Below are 16,480 nucleotides of genomic sequence, written 5' to 3' on the forward strand. Positions count from 1 at the left end.
ACCTGACCTTGACCCTGACCTATGCTTGACTGACCCCTCTATGGAGCTGACACTCTTGTAGTCCTTATAGGGTGGGTTGTGCACCGTTTTGACAGAGTTTATGGCGAGAGGCGCCCATTGCGAAGTCCTGAAGTCCATGCTACTGAAAGCCCGATTTCAGGTGTTTGACCTGACCTTGACCCGACCTGTGACCTCAAAATTCAACTTTAAAGTACTCATCTGAAGCGTCTCGTCGCGCTCTTTCGTTTGCCGCCTCGTGCGTTTCGCTGCGCCTATTGGTTCTCGAGTTATCGGCTGGGGGCGTTTAACGCCCCCCCCCCCCAGCAAACGGTGGGTGGCGAAATACCCCAGCAACTGCCGGGTTAAAGGAAGGGGCGCGTCAAAAGTGCCTCAAGGGTTCGTCTGATCGCCAAAATAAGGGTCGCAATCGATTCTTCGGGTCAATATCTAGCCGCAGCCTCGGGTTCCAGATGTGTGCAACTTACCCCTTACCCCTTAATCGGCAATTAAAGGAAGGGGCGCGTCAAAAGTGCCTCAAGGGTTCGTCTGATCGCCAAAATAAGGGTCGCAATCGATTCCTCGGGTCAATATCTAGCCGCAGCCTCGGGTTCCAGATGTGTGCAACTTACCCCTTACCCCTTAATTGGCACTTAAAGGAAGGGGCGCGTCAAAAGTGCCTCAAGGGTTCGTCTGGTCGCCAAAATAAGGGTCGCAATCGATTCCTCGGGTCAATATCTAGCCGCAGCCTCGGGTTCCAGATGTGTGCAACTTACCCCTCACCCCTTAATCGGCCCTTAAAGGAAGGGGCGCGTCAAAAGTGCCTCAAGGGTTCGTCTGATCGCCAGAATAAGGGTCGCAATCGATTCCTCGGGTCAATATCTAGCCGCAGCCTCGGGTTCCAGATGTGTGCAACTTACCCCTTAATCGGCCCTTAAAGGAAGGGGCGCGTCAAAAGTGCCTCAAGGGTTCGTCTGATCGCCAAAATAAGGGTCGCAATCGATTCCCCCGGCCAATATCTAGCCGCAGCCTCGGGTTCCAGATGTGTGCAACTTACCCCTTACCCCTTAATCGGCCCTTAAAGGAAGGGGCGCGTCAAAAGTGCCTTAAGGGTTCGTCTGATCGCCAAAATAAGGGTCGCAATCGATTCCTCGGGTCAATATCTAGCCGCAGCCTCGGGTTCCAGATGTGTGCAACTTACCCCTTACCCCTTAATCGGCCCGTAAAGGAAGGGGCGCGTCAAAAGTGCCTCAAGGGTTCGTCTGATCGCCAAAATAAGGGTCGCAATCGATTCCTCGGGTCAATATCTAGCCGCAGCCTCGGGTTCCAGATGTGTGCAACTTACCCCTTACCCCTTAATCGGCCCTTAAAGGAAGGGGCGCGTCAAAAATGCCTCAAGGGTTCGTCTGATCGCCAAAATAAGGGTCGCAATCGATTCCCCGGGTCAATATCTTGCCGCAGCCTCGGGTTCCAGATGTGTGCAACTTACCCCTTACCCCTTTATCGGCCCTTAAAGGAAGGGGCGCGTCAAAAGTGCCTCAAGGGTTCGTCTGATCGCCAATATAAGGGTCGCAATCGATTCCTCGGGTCAATATCTAGCCGCAGCCTCGGGTTCCAGATGTGTGCAACTTACTCCTTACCCCTTAATCGGCCCCTTAATTAAGGGGTAAGGGGTAAGTTGCACACATCTGGAACCCGAGGCTGCGGCTAGATATTGACCCGAGGAATCGATTGCGACCCTTATTTTGGCGATCAGACGAACCCTTGAGGCACTTTTGACGCGCCCCTTCCTTTAAGGGCCGATTAAGGGGTAAGGGGTAAGTTGCACACATCTGGAACCCGAGGCTGCGGCTAGATATTGACCCGAGGAATTGATTGCGACCCTTATTCTGGCGATCAGACGAACCCTTGAGGCACTTTTGACGCGCCCCTTCCTTTAAGGGCCGATTAAGGGGTAAGGGGTAAGTTGCACACATCGTGAACCCGAGGCTGCGGCTAGATATTGACCCGAGGAATCGATTGCGACCCTTATTTTGGCGATCAGACGAACCCTTGAGGCACTTTTGACGCGCCCCTTCCTTTAAGGGCCGATTAAGGGGTGCGGGGTAAGTTGCACACATCTGGAACCCGAGGCTGCGGCTAGATATTGACCGGGGGAATCGATTGCGACCCTTATTTTGGCGATCAGACGAACCCTTGAGGCACTTTTGACGCGCCCCTTCCTTTAAGGGCCGATTAAGGGGTAAGGGGTAAGTTGCACACATCTGGAACCCGAGGCTGCGGCATGGGTGTAACTTTGTATGCTTTCGAGGTCCCATGTGGGACCCCAATGCGAACATTTGGGACCCCAATTGTCATTTTGGGACCCCAATAGTGGAGGCCCCCGAGACGCACCAGCCACTACAAATGGAGGTCCGATGTTCATATAGAAGGTTCTCTGTATAAATAGGAGGCCCCTTAGATAAATAGGAGGCCCTGTTGGACAGATGGGAGGCTCCCTGGACAAATAGGAGGCCCCCTGAACAAGTAGGAGGCCCCCTGAACAAGTAGGAGGCCCCCTGAACAAGTAGGAGGCCCCCTGAACAAGTAGGAGGCCCCCTGAACAAGTAGGAGGCCCCCTGAAAAAGTAGGAGGCCCCCGGAAAAGAGGAGGCCCCCTGGAGAAATAGGAGGCTCTCTGGACAAGCAGGAGGCCTCCTGGACAAATAAGAGGCCCTAGACCAATAAGAGGCCCCTAGACAAATAGGAGGCCCCATGGACAAATAGGAGGCCCTCTGTACAAATAAGAAGCCCTCTGAACAAATAGGAGGCCCCCTGGACAAATAGGAGACCCTAGACCTAGACAAACAGGAGGCCCCTTTCACAAAAGGAGCCCTGGACAAATAGAAGGCCCCTTTCACAAAAGGAGGCCCCCTGGACAATTAGGAGGCCCCCTGGACAAATAGGAGGCCCCCTGGACGAATAGAAGGCCCCTGGATAAATAGGAGGCCCCCTGAACAAGAAGGAGGCCCCCTGGATAAAGAGGAGGCCCCCTAAAAATAGAAGCCCTCTGGATAATAGGAGGCCGCTTGGAGAATAAGAGGCTTCTTTAACCAAAAGGAGGCCCCCTGGACAAATAGGAGGCCCACTGAACAAGTAGGAGGCCCGTTGGACAAATAAGAGACCTCTTGGACAAATAGGAGGCCCCCTAGAAAAATAGCAGGCCCCTTGAACAAATAGGAGGCCCCCTGGACAAATAGGGGACCTCTTGAACAAAAAGGAGGCCCCATGGACAAGTAGGAGCTAGAGGCCCTCCCTCTGTACGAATAGGAGGCCCCCTGGACAAGTGGACAAATAGAAGGCTCCCTAAACAAAAAGGAGGCCCTTCAAAAAAGGAGGCCCCTGGACAAGTAGGAGACCCCTGCACAAATATGAGACCCCTGGTCGAATAAAAGACCCCTGGATAAATAGGAGGCCCCCTAGACAAATAGGAGGCCCTCTGTAACAGTAGGAGGTTCTCTGTACGTACAAATAGGAGAACGGCGCTCGACCTGTAGAAGCTCAGCTGTATGTACAAAAAGGAGGCTCTCTGTGCAAGTAGTCGAAGTAGGAGGCTCTCTGTACTGTACCTACAAATAAAAGGCCCCCTGGGCAACTTAGATGCTACACAAATCTGAGGTCACCTATAAAAAGCGGGACTCTGTTGGAGTACCTGTTTGAATAAATTATTTTTCTGATATTCAAATTATTTAATCCTCGCCCGCACATGGGGGGGGCAGTGGTTGCCACACCCCCCCCCCCCCCAGGTAGTTTTTTCTGCTCTGCGCTCAACATTTTGATTGCTAGAAGCCGGATGTTTCGTATAGCTGCTTCTCTATCTTTTCTTAGCGTCCACTGAAAATTTCAAGTTTCTGTGGTTTTTTGGTTTCGGAGATATTGATATGACCTTACTCTTCAGGTGATGTCATAGCCCAAATGACAAATACCCAATACCTATCTTGCGTTGGCTATGGGTCTTGTGAGCTTTTGACACTTTGATTTCGGCCTTTTTGCCAGTCTTACCTCCCACCTATCATGGAACATAACATGTTGTTCGATGGTGTAGAGATGCCAGGGTCAGGGTCAAGGTCAACCTAGGTCGTCTAAAATATTGCGTTTTAGGCAAGCTGAATTTACTTTCGTGAAGTTTCATTGACCATGTATTTTTGGTAAAAGCTTCTCAGTTCATGATCTCATGTAATATGGACACATTCACAATCGGTGCAAACATCAGTATACACACAGACACGCACAGACATACAAACACATATCATTGACCTTGACCTAACTTGACCTGAAATGACCACAGCCAGCAAAAACCTAGTCGGATAGTGTGACAAAGAGGTTCTAGCTGGCTTGGCACCACAATACGGCAGCGTCATCGGTATATGATGAGCAGCACACGTGATATTCCAACGGGCAACGGTGAGCCCAAACAGCAACATTCTTTAGTTTGACCTGACCTGGAAGGTCAATGACTGACCTGATGAGATAAAATTTGGTATCATTGGATTCGTCTCTTCCCAAAGAATTTGTTGCTCTTGACCGCGAAGCTTAAAATCTTGTAAGAAAAAATTGTGGTGATGTTGAATAAAATACATACACAAGCAGGGGACCAACCCATCATATACCGATGACGCTGCCGTATTAGTGCCAAGCCAGCTAGAACAGCTCTTTGTCACACTATCCGACTAATTTGCTGGCTGTGGTCATTTCATGTCAAGTTAGGTCAAGGTCAATGATATGTGTTTGTATGTCTGTGTATGTCTGTGTATGTACTGATGTGTGCACAGATTGGTTTGTGTTTCCCTATTACATGATATCATGAACTGAGAAGCTTTTACTAAACATGCAGTCAAAGAAACTTCACGAAAAGTAAATTCAGCTTGTCTAAAACGCAATAGTTTTAGATGACCTAGGTTGACCTTGACCCTGACCCTGACATCTGTACATCGCAAAACAACATGTTCAATGATAGGTGGGAGGTAAGACTGGCAAAAAAAGCCGAAATCAGGGTGTCAAAAGCTCACAAGGCCCATAGCCAACGCAAGATATTGGGTATTCGTTATTTAGGGCATGACATGACCTGAAGAACAAGGTCATATCTCCAAACCCAAAAGCCACAGAAACATGAAATTTTCAATGGACGCTGAGAAAAGATAGAAAAGCAGCTATACAAAAAAAAATCAGGTTTCTACCTTTACATCCTGATCATATTCCCAACCCCACTTGATGCGGCGGGTGCATCGGCCGTCGGTGTCGCCGGACGTCCCGCCACTCGCTTGAGTTTGTCAATCAAGATGGTTTAAGACATCTAAGCTGCTGCGCTGATCCGGAGAGCGGGTAGGCCGCCGCCGCCCGTCGCTGTCGCCGCCCGGGGCGTGGCTGCTGGCCCTGTCTTCGGTGCTGCTGACGTCGCTGACGTAGTGTTGTGCGTCATAAAACATAACGGTTAAGACTGTTACATGTAAAAGTGAATTGTAGCATGTGCAGGGAATCTTGTGATGAGTTGGTGAGGGTAATTATGCCTGATGCTTGTGAGCAGAGTTGGAGGTTGGTTTCGTGTTTGTTTGTTTTCCGCCCGTTTTATATAAAAAGTTCCAGTTCCTGCTGGACGACGGCAGCGTGGTGACGAGGAGCTACACCACCGACGAGCGGGGCCACCTGGTCTGGCAGGGCACCGACCTGCCGCAGGCGCCCGCGCCACAGCCCGTCTACCAGTAGGGCGTCAGCTGCCCTAGCTAGCTGATCTTGTATTTGGTGCGCTATGCTGTTGTATTTTTGCCGTTATCAGCTCACAATATAAATATTTGCTGAAATATACTCATAATGAAAAAAAGGTTTCTACCTTTAAAAATGTTCAGTGTAGAGCAGAAAAACTAACTTGGGGGGTGGCAACCATCCCCCCAGGTGCGGGCGAGGATTAAGCCTCACACTTTCTGGGGTCGACTAGATTCGTTGCGCAATGCTGTGCCGTTAAATTATTTTTTTTTTATAATAAAGGCATTTTGTTTTATTGTCGAAATTAAAAAAGCCAGAAATTTTCGTCGATTTCGGACGCCGCGGGGGATATTTACATGCAATGTCACCCTGCTGGCCTGGATCCACCAGTAGGGTCAGGTGACCTACCATTTCTTTATTAATATTCAAAAAAAAAAAAAATAGATCATGGCATCCGAGCTGTGACGAAAAATAAGTGACCTAAATCCGATGAGAAAACTGGATTTGGGGGTACCCTAAGTTTGGCCTCTGAGCCTCTGGTCCCCCAGTGAAAATTTCTTAGAGGAGGCCCTGGCGTGGTTCGTAAATTACCGCTTCCGCAATTGGAGGCCCCTAATTACTTGGAGGCCCCCACTAAATGGAGGCCCCCTTGGACGTTTGGGACCCCAACGGTGATGTCAAAGTTTCACCCATGGGCTGCGGCTAGATATTGACCCGAGGAATCGATTACGACCCTTATTTTGGCGATCAGACGAACCCTTGAGGCACTTTTGACGCGCCCCTTCCTTTAAGGGCCGATTAAGGGGTAAAGGGTAAGTTGCACACATCTGGAACCCGAGGCTGCGGCTAGATATTGACCGGGGGAATCGATTGCGACGCTTATTTTGGCGATCAGACGAACCCTTGAGGCACTTTTGACGCGCCCCTTCCTTTAAGGGCCGATTAAGGGGTAAGGGGTAAGTTGCACACATCTGGAACCCGAGGCTGCGGCTAGAAATTGACCCGAGGAATCGATTGCGACCCTTATTTTGGCGATCAGACGAACCCTTGAGGCACTTTTGACGCGCCCCTTCCTTTAAGGGCCGATTAAGGGGTAAGGGGTAAGAGCCAGGGCCAAATAAAGGTCATATTCTTGCTCCCCGTCCCCCAAATGACCTTATATGAGTTTTTTAAGCGATTCTGAATCCGACGCTGTATTCGTTGCTGTTGCTGACGCTAACTTCACGGACATCGAGAAGTCGGGGTACCGGAGCACCGGACTCTCGCATAAATACCGTTTCAGCGCCTCGAAAAACTCCCTACACTCCTCGGTGAATACCTACATAGGGCACGTTCTTCTCCAGTAATTTCAGTAAGGGTCGTGAGAGGGCCGCAAAACCCGGTACGAAGCGCTTGTAGAAGCTGGCCAAGCCTACGAAAGCGCTTAGCTCTGTCTTATTGGCCGGCTCTGCTATTTGGGCGATTGCCTGTGTTTTGCTGTCATCGACACTAATGCCCTGGGGGAAATGACATGACCCAACACTTTCACTGACCGACAGAGAAGCGTGGTCTTACTCGGTTTGTACTTCACCCCGTGCTTCTGAGCCAGCTGGAACGTGTCCTCCTCCAGCGTCTCCAGGTGCTCAGTTTCGGTCGTGGTGGAGCAGATCAGAATTCAGATCATCAAGATAGCAGGCCACCTTTCCCGTGGCCAGCACTGGAGCGTACAGTCTGTCTTAAAAGTACCGCGCAAAGTGACGTTGGATCCATCAAGCCTGACCGAGGAAGGACTGCTGAATTTGAGTCACCCCCCCCCCCCGAGCGCCTTCGGCGCGCATGGCCCCCATGGCCCCCTTGGGTACGTCAATGCTTTTTGAGATCAACAAAGGTACTCAACTTACAGGCCAGTGCCACCATTTCTGGTGAACTTTTAAACAATGAATCGATTGACGACATTTTCATCTTGATCAGATGTTGGCTGTGGATTAGCGTAGTGCGTATTGTTATGAGCGTATCACTGAACTCTATGCTCGGGGTTACATGAGCAGAGTTAATACGCATTACAAACGGACTACAATGGTGAGCGAATAGGAAAATCCGTTCCTGATACGCATTTACTTGCTCATGTAACCCCGGTATATAATTACCGGGGTTACATGAGCGATCCGTTCCAAATACGCACTACACTAATGCGCATCAGCTCCCCACAAACGTATCTACGGCACCGGTTACATGAGACTAATTCGTTTTATCTACGTCAAACGGATCTTGTTTGGCTCACCCGGACTGACTCCTCGACGGCCGGTAATTCGCATCGCAAACGGAATAGGATTAGCGTACAGTCATGGCGCAGTTGCGGCATTTACCGGGACGACTGAACTAAATTTTAAATACTTTTATCATTTGATAGGCTCAAAAACATTTAAAATTAACATGAAATCAAAAAATGAAAACAAAGTTTTCTTGTTTTAAGTCAGTGGGCACTGATTCGCCATGCAGCGACAGCAGGGTGGTCAGAAAAAATTATCTATCAAAATATTTCATTCATTTTATTTCACATGCAAAGACTAAACCAAAATACCAACATTTTTTTGCTATTTTCTACGAGGCAGCCAATAATAAAATGCTTAGTATTTTGCATTTTGACGCTTCCAGTCAGCAAAGAATAGTTCTTGTGAAATACGGCCCGAATCGTGTGCCTCAGGCCTGGTGGTTACATGAGCGATCCGTTCCCAAATACGCACTACACTAATTCGCATCAGCTCCCCAAGAACGCATTCGGTGCACCGACTACATGAGCAAATTCGTATCAGTGACGTCAAACGGATCACGGATCACATAACGGATCGGCAACTCCCCCCCGCGACCTGTCTCCCCTGCCATCTGGTGGGCATTTAGTGAATTATCTTCACTAAGGACGCGGCAGGCCCGGTGTGTGGTGAGGGTGCCGTGTCGGAGCCTATTAAGCGGGTTTTCTGCGGAAATCAGTATCTCAGCTAGTTCAGAAGATATCTGTGATTTAGATGAGACCGGCAAGAATCGTCAGGGACAGGTACTGTGTCCGAGATTATATCGTGAGTCATGAAAATCGCTGTTAGAGTGCGCTCGTGGGTGACCTGGCGTCCCTGGCGAACTTGACAACTTTCCGATCGTTTTCGTTGCTTATATGTGTTGTATGATATATTTATGATTCTTTTATTCATTCAACGACTAAATGGAACCTGTATCTTCCACAAATAAACTTGGGTAGGGTATAACGGTGAAATGTGAGTATGCGTCAGATTCGCCTCACACTTTGCCTATGTTAAAGCTTTGGTTGAACACACGAACGTATAAATAAACGTTTTGTTGTATATTTAAACGTTGAGAATTACACAAAAATTGAAATATATAATAAAATAAAAATACATAATTGTAAAAGTATATTTAAATTATTGTCACGATCATTAAATTATACGACTATTGTTGAACTAGTCGCCTGGACCCTGGCCTGTGCTGAGTCTGAAATCTGAATTTCATAATGTGTAGTAAAATGTGAATGTTTTTACTTTTCATGTTGTTTTACATATTTTCGTTATCACACCTCATTTGAATCTTTGAATTTATAGCTTGTATCCTATTGCCGTTTAAATTCATTCCGCTCACAATCTGAACCCGTGTTTAGCTTTCATTTTCACCAACTGTTATTCAGAGGCAGAGGCAAGCTTTGCATAATGCAGAGTTCCTTTTATTAGAGAATTTATGTTATTCAGCAGTCAATTCAGCTAATTATATTGTCAATTATATATCAATATTGACATAAAACTTTCCTCGTTTTCTTGCGTAACCCCAGCTCTCTTACAAAATGTGCATCAGATTTTCCATTTGACTGATCATCATCTTTTCTGCAGGACTTGAACCATGAAAAGAAAAGACAGCAGCCTCTGGTGTGGAGCAATCAACTGCAACGCCTCCAAAGCAAAATGCCCTGAGCTGAGCTTTTTTAGATTCCCTCCGCAGCCTGAGAGGTAAGGGATTTCTCCTATTTTTACCTATCCATATTCTCCACCATATTATGCAATTATAAACCACACTTCTTGAATATATATAATTATTTTTAGTCATCTTTTATACCATGTAAACAATAGGCACTTATCAAGTAAGCATGTACGCATGTTGTAAGCATGTTGAAGGCAGTACTCTGTACTCCGATCAAGTTCTCTGTTGAACATTCATTGGGTCATTACTTAGTAACCCGATCTTTGTTAACTTATTATTTTCCAGCTCTGCATGATTTCATTTAAACAATAGGCATTTTTGTTGCCCTGGACAGCAGCTGTGATCTTGTTTGTTCTGATGCATCTCAGTTCTAATGTGAATCAGTGTATACCTTTGTTGTTTTTAAACAAAAGGATGCTAAGCAAGGCACTTCCCGAAGGTTATGCACCCATTTGTGTATGTATGACAAGCGATAATAACAAAATTTGTGTTCTGTTCCAGATCAAAAAAGTGGGTCCAGATGTGCAGGCGCCAGGATCTCCTGGGGAAATCTACAGAGTATTTATGTGAAAACGTGAAACTGTGCTCCAAGCACTTTGAGGACTCTCAGTTCTACCCAAACAACAGGAAGAGGCTGAAGATGGATAGCGTGCCAACTGTTTTTGATGTGCCAAATCCTCCCAAGACAGTAACAACTCGGCGCCCCCTTGTCATGCGACAGGAGCATCAGCAATCAGGATCGTCCCAGGGTGAGTCATTGAACTGCATTTTATTTTCATGAGTTTGGGAACTCCTTTCAGGCCTATGTGGCTTGAGGTCAGGTCACCAGGTCATGCCATGTGTCCTAGCTTAAAAAGGCTTTAATGCTCATCATAGCTATGCTGACTAGCTGATTGTTTGCGAAATATTAGTAAGTAGTGGCAACTGACAGGCAAGCTTATAGTTTTTTGAAGAAATATTCTCAGATTTATAGGGCATAGAAAGAATACAAGCACTTAGCACACACATGAATGCATTCTTGGGTGTGCTTGTATTGTTTCTATTTCTGAAAGGGGTGGTGGAAAAGTCCCTGACGAAACGCGTCCACCCGATTGTATTGTATCCGTTTCACAATATATACTTGTCTTTTACTACTGATCTGTGAATAAACGGTACTGAATGTGCTGAGCGTTCAATCATGTGCATTGTTGATCCAATAACAAGCCAGGGCCATTGGATGAGAGGTGAGAGCTAGTGGGGAGGGCCGTCGTGGCTCAACTCGTCCCGGAGAAAACCAGCGGCACTACGCCCCCACCCGTCGTCATTAGGGTTGGGTGTTTCGGTCCCATGGAAATATAAGCAAACTTTACATTGTTGCTTGCTTTTTAATGGAAACGAAGCGTCAATCGTTGGTAGCTGCTAGAGGGCGTGCCGGGAAACGTGGCCCGAGAGCCGCCGAGCAACGTTAAGCCAGCTCGTTGGATTTTCTCCAATGTGAGCTGCTCCAACTGGTTGCTGGTGAGTCGGTGACCGTCTAGATAGTAGATAGGAACAGGGGATGAGCGCGTACTGGGTATGGGCAGACGGATGAGGCAAAGGTCTGAATGCACGGCCCGAAATAATCGCACTAGTTGCGGGGGAGTGCTGCCACTAACACGATACCTAACCATTACATACTATGATTAGTTCCATATTCCTGCATGATACCGATGAAGTAATGAAGTATTTTAACAAAGTAAGAAGTAAGTTAACGCTATCATAAAATTCCAGCTCTCCAAGACACGGTAATTTAATCGTCGGGACCCGTTTCCCCCCGCTCGTTTACACTGGGTTCGGCGGGCGGCCGGCTTTCCTCCTTAGTGAAGATATCCGCGCCGCTAGATGGCAGCACACTCGGCGGGTACACCGAGAACAATGGAAAACGGGGAGAGTTGCCGATCCGTTATGTCATCCGTGAACGGATCTAGTTTGGCTCTCGGCCCGATGCGCATTACAAACGAAATAGCATACAAATGTGGCGCACTTCCGTAGCAATAGAGGTGATTGAATTAAAAACTTAATATCTTATGTCTTTTTTGCATTTAATCTGCTCAAAACATTCTCAATTAACTTAACAAAAAAAAGTTAAACATAAAGTTGTCTTGCTTTGACTCATTGAGCACTTGCCTCTCTTGATTCGTCTGTAGTGCTGTCAGAAAAATGTTTCAACTGAAAGTACTTTGATATTTTCTTTTTGGTTTGCACTATATTTATTGACAAAATACCGACATATTTTTTTAATAATTATTTCAAAAGAAGCAAATGAAAAAAATATCTATTATTTTGCATTTTAATGTTTCTTTTTGGAAAGAAATAGTTCCTGTAATACGTATCTTGGTCCTATTCGCTTCTAAGCCTCTTTCTCAGCGGATTTTGTTTGGACCGCCGATTCGTATTAGCAGGTGGATACATGAGTCGGTAGTACGCTCCTGATTCGCATTAGCGGTGAATCCGATCGTGATACGTATTTGCTTTGCTCATGTAACCGCGGATCGGATCGCCAATTCGTACTAGCAGGTGGCTACATGAGTCGGTAATGCGTTCCTAATGGGGATGTTCGCGCTAAGAGTTCCGAAAAGTCTCGCCAGGTGGCAGCACGGTATGCTTTGGACACAACGCGCCGGCCGGGCGCCGGCCGGGCCGGGGATAACTCTGCGGGCGGCGACGGCGGCCGACGCGCCGCGAACGGAAACTGCGTTTCATGTCTTTTCAGGTTCATCATTTTGCTAAAATGAGTAGCTACAGTTGATTTCGATATTAGGAAGACAATGACGCGTGTGAAAGGCAAACTACTACATCGTCATTGAGCGGAAGGAAAGGGAGCTGATCGAATGGTCACCAAAAGCTACGGAGTACGAAAGATACGATGTTATCACATATTTTAACTTACACAGTTGAAATTAAAAACATTATTACATTCAGACATATATTCACACGCATGAAACAATCGATTTACAGCACACATTCCATGACAAGAACGCATACCTACGGTCTTAAGTTGACCTCTAGCGCTCGTCACTGTCAGATAAGTCAATCACATCCCTGTAGTTTGTACAAACTATTGACTTAACCCTTCATCCGGCATGCGTTCATTCTGTAATGATGGGCAACGAATCACCGGCGATTTCTGCGTGGCTCTATATGACATCCTCGTCCGTTCCCCAGGTCAATTGGTTCGGTGACTTTCAAATTATAGCAGGCCCTTCCTCGGTCAGGCTTGATGGATCCACCGTCACTTTGCGCGGTACTTTTAAGACAGACTGTACCTTCTACCAACACGACTGACTGATTACAATCTGATGCGAAAGGGACAATATCTCGTCGGTCTATCAGTTAAAGTTTAATATTCAGCGATACAAGTGTAAAGGCTGCCTGGAAAACTTGCAACAAACTAAGTAAACTAAGCTTGGCTTGTAATGGGCACAAACTTGTAATTAAGAGGTACTTAATTAACAAATCCACAATGTTCTGTTCAGGCAAGTAGCCTTCACATATGAAGCATTGCTATGACTACTCTTCTAGAGCTGATTGATAGCTTTTGAAGGAAGGAGCTGAGTGGCTGAGCCCTATCATTCACCACTTATCACCTTCAACAATTGCTTAAGGCATGCAGTTCTCTATCACTAGAAAATATCTGACAATTTGCTGGCTCTCATTTGTGTATGATGCAACACGCCTTGCATCAGTGATACTATGACACGAAATGTTGAACACTAGCATAGGTTGCAATGTAGATCCAAGGTGTCCCAGAAGCCAGAGCAAAAATTGACACCTTAATCAACTTCATGATTGTGGCAAAACTCTACTCCTTGACTACACAGAGCACCAACTGTTTGCTCCTCTAAACTTTCACCAAAGGAAGTGTTGCTGATGTCATTTGTAGCAGCAGTGACACTGGAAACTTCAAATCACGGTAGCATCCATGCTCTTGAATCTGGATCTTATCAATGCAGCATTGCACCTGTGAATAAATGAAAAATGGCATAAGACAGTAGGGAAAGATCTTGGCAAGTCATAATGAGATGCATATGTTTAAAATGCATGGATAAAAGGACATTATATACTGAAGCAATTAGCAAAACATTGCAGTTTAAGCACAGTTGAAATCTGATATGATGAACTGGATACAGTGACATCATCAAGACCCATGAACTTTACACAAAGTATTCACAATTTTGAAATACACTTTTATTGCAGTTACCTATGCAAATATTCTAGGTGAAAATTTATTTTTAAAAACAGCAAAAAACTTGCCCGTATTTAGTTACTAAAAAGCTGAGTGAATATTCTAAAATAGTGTTCACTTCAGTGTGAATCAAAACTTAGAGTTAATAATTATTTACCTGATGAAATGAAGATATTATATCAATAATGAGTAGCTTTAGGTGGTGATGAGTTAAAAAACATTTCGCAAGAAAGGCTATCAGATACTTCTGGATGACATACTGCAGTGCACAAGCTGTTCACCAACTCCTTCCTACCTGGTCTTTCAGTGGGATCCCTCTGTATGCACCTCAGAACTTCACCCGCAGGGCTGGTTCCTTCATATGCAGGTCGTCCGCCTTCCTTGATTCCTCGGACTCCATCCTGACAACTCCGCACCAGACGCATGATTGCGCTGGGCACCTGTAGGCTGTAACACCATGTAGGGTGATCAATACTTGTAACAATTCATAAATAGTAGGTAGCTTAGTGTTCTATTACATATACCTCCTGGTTGCTGGTTAAAAATAAATCCTATTTGTCTTTTTCCATCATAACCTTTATCTGCATGCAATATCTTTGGTACCAGACAAAGTAGAACACTGCTAAAATGCTTGCAATGAATCTTATAAAAATGCAGTAAATTTATATAATCATTCTCAGCAGCATATATCATCTTTTAATGCCTTTCTCAAAGGGCAGGTCGATTTCCTATATTGATATGCCCATAAACTTATACAGGTAAATTACTTCATATGGACAATACAAGATCCAGCTATGAGTTAGGTTATACTATTTTATACTCTTAGTTATGCTCGCCATAAAAAAAATGTCGGGAAACGTGTTACATCGATGGAATTACCGTTTGGAGTCGGTCTATCTTCGGCTTCTCGCCTCCCTTCGGCTCCGTCAATTGAAGCCTTTCTAAGTCTCCTGTCCTTTGTAAACCTGCCTTTCCATGTTTGTGACACTTGCTGAATATAAATTCACAACCCATCTGAGCAAAATTCAAATCAATTGCTGTCAAATTCACCGAAATTCAGTCCCTCGGACCGACACCGCACGTACTCCACACAGTGCAAAACACAGTGGCGCATTCGCCGCCACAGTTTCTGTGTCCAAAGAAGGCAGTGCTGCCACCTGGTGAGGAAATAAGCCGAACATCCCCATTCGAATTAGCGGCTAAATACGTATTTACTGTGCTCATGTAACCCCGATAAATGTGGAATGCGCATCGGCCGCCAGATGGTGTCCAACGGTGCCGCCATGTTGCGCAGACCAGGAAGCGGCCGCCGCCTGTGTTGGGGAATAGGGAATTAGGGACCTCGATTTACGTTTGCGGTCGCTGCATCCGTTACGTTCAAGCTATTTGGACACGGAACCCGGTATCTTACGCAGAATTGAGTGGAGAACAAGATGGAATCCTTAAAAATCCTCAGGTACAAGGAACTAATACGTTAAACCCTTATAAGTCAATGGGGAAATATGAAAATTGCTATTTTGGCACCGAGAATGATCTGAAACTATCTCAAGCATATAGAATCATGATTTCATGCACTCCTTGCAAGGTTCCATGCGTCATATTTGCATTGTTGCCCTTGCGTGACGTCATGTGTGACGTCACAAGGGTCGCAATTTTTCTTCAATAACTCCCGATCAAATTGAGCTAGCGAGTCGGAAAGGCCACCAATGGACTCAGGAAGACCTGCCAAATCGAATGATATGCGACATGACCTCTTTCGACCAACTTTGTGACCTGGGGGCGCTGACCTGACCTTGACCTGAGGTCAACACCCTAAGTTGACCTGACCCGAACAAAAAGTATATCACTCGATGCGCCTGAGCTAGCTGAACACGATGACACCAAAATCGCGGCTCTACGGCCATTTTTGGCGAAGTTATTTACCAAAAACCGAACCCGTGCCCTAGATCACTTGACCTGACCTCAGAGGTCACTGGTTGACCTGAGACCTTTACAGCGGGTTCCTACCACTCATTCTGCATTATACTTTGCCGCATACGACCACTTTACCGCTTAATTCTAGTTTAATTAGCGGCGCATTAGCGAGGTGGGTTCAATCAACCCCCTCGGCCGGGGCAAATGTAGGTCCGGCGAGTGAATTTGAGGAATTCTGAAGATACGATCGTGTTCCCCACTCAATTCTGCGTAAGATGCCGGGTTCTGTATCTACGTAACTTGAGCGTAACGGATGCGGCGGTCGCAAACGTAAATCGAGGTCCCGAATTCCCTATTCCTCAACACAGGCGGCAGCCGGTTCCTGGTCTGCGCAATATGGCCGCCACCGTTAGTCACTACGGCCAATAGGGTTGAAGCGGCATTGCTCCCCTGTGGAGCGTATCCTTTACCGGGGTTACATGAGCGATCCGTTCCAAATACGCACTACGCTAATGCGCATCAGCTCCCTACAAACGCATCTACGGCACCGGTTACATGAGACTAATTCGTTTTATCTACGTCAAACGGATCTTGTTTGGCTCACCCGGGCTGACTCCTCGACGGCCGGTAATTCGCATCACAAACGGAATAGGATTAGCGTACAGTCATG

General features: G+C 46.4%; 2 long non-coding RNA genes across 2 annotated transcripts; one reads left to right on the forward strand and one right to left on the reverse strand.

The window, feature by feature from the left end:
• Positions 1–8,599: 8,599 nt before the first annotated feature.
• On the forward strand, positions 8,600–10,854 carry LOC122384729. Its single transcript, XR_006257083.1, has 3 exons — positions 8,600–8,766; positions 9,605–9,721; positions 10,194–10,854. It is a non-coding gene; the product is annotated as an uncharacterized LOC122384729 (long non-coding RNA).
• A 1,768-nt stretch (positions 10,855–12,622) lies between these two features.
• LOC122384733 lies at positions 12,623–15,076 on the reverse strand. Its single transcript, XR_006257085.1, has 3 exons — positions 14,776–15,076; positions 14,192–14,336; positions 12,623–13,671 (listed from the first exon to the last, which is right to left on the reverse strand). It is a non-coding gene; the product is annotated as an uncharacterized LOC122384733 (long non-coding RNA).
• Between the last annotated feature and the right edge of the window lie 1,404 nt (positions 15,077–16,480).

Source organism: Amphibalanus amphitrite, unplaced genomic scaffold (genome assembly GCF_019059575.1).
Source record: "Amphibalanus amphitrite isolate SeventyFive unplaced genomic scaffold, NRLGWU_Aamphi_draft 000014F_arrow, whole genome shotgun sequence".
NCBI lineage: Eukaryota > Metazoa > Arthropoda > Thecostraca > Balanomorpha > Balanidae > Amphibalanus > Amphibalanus amphitrite.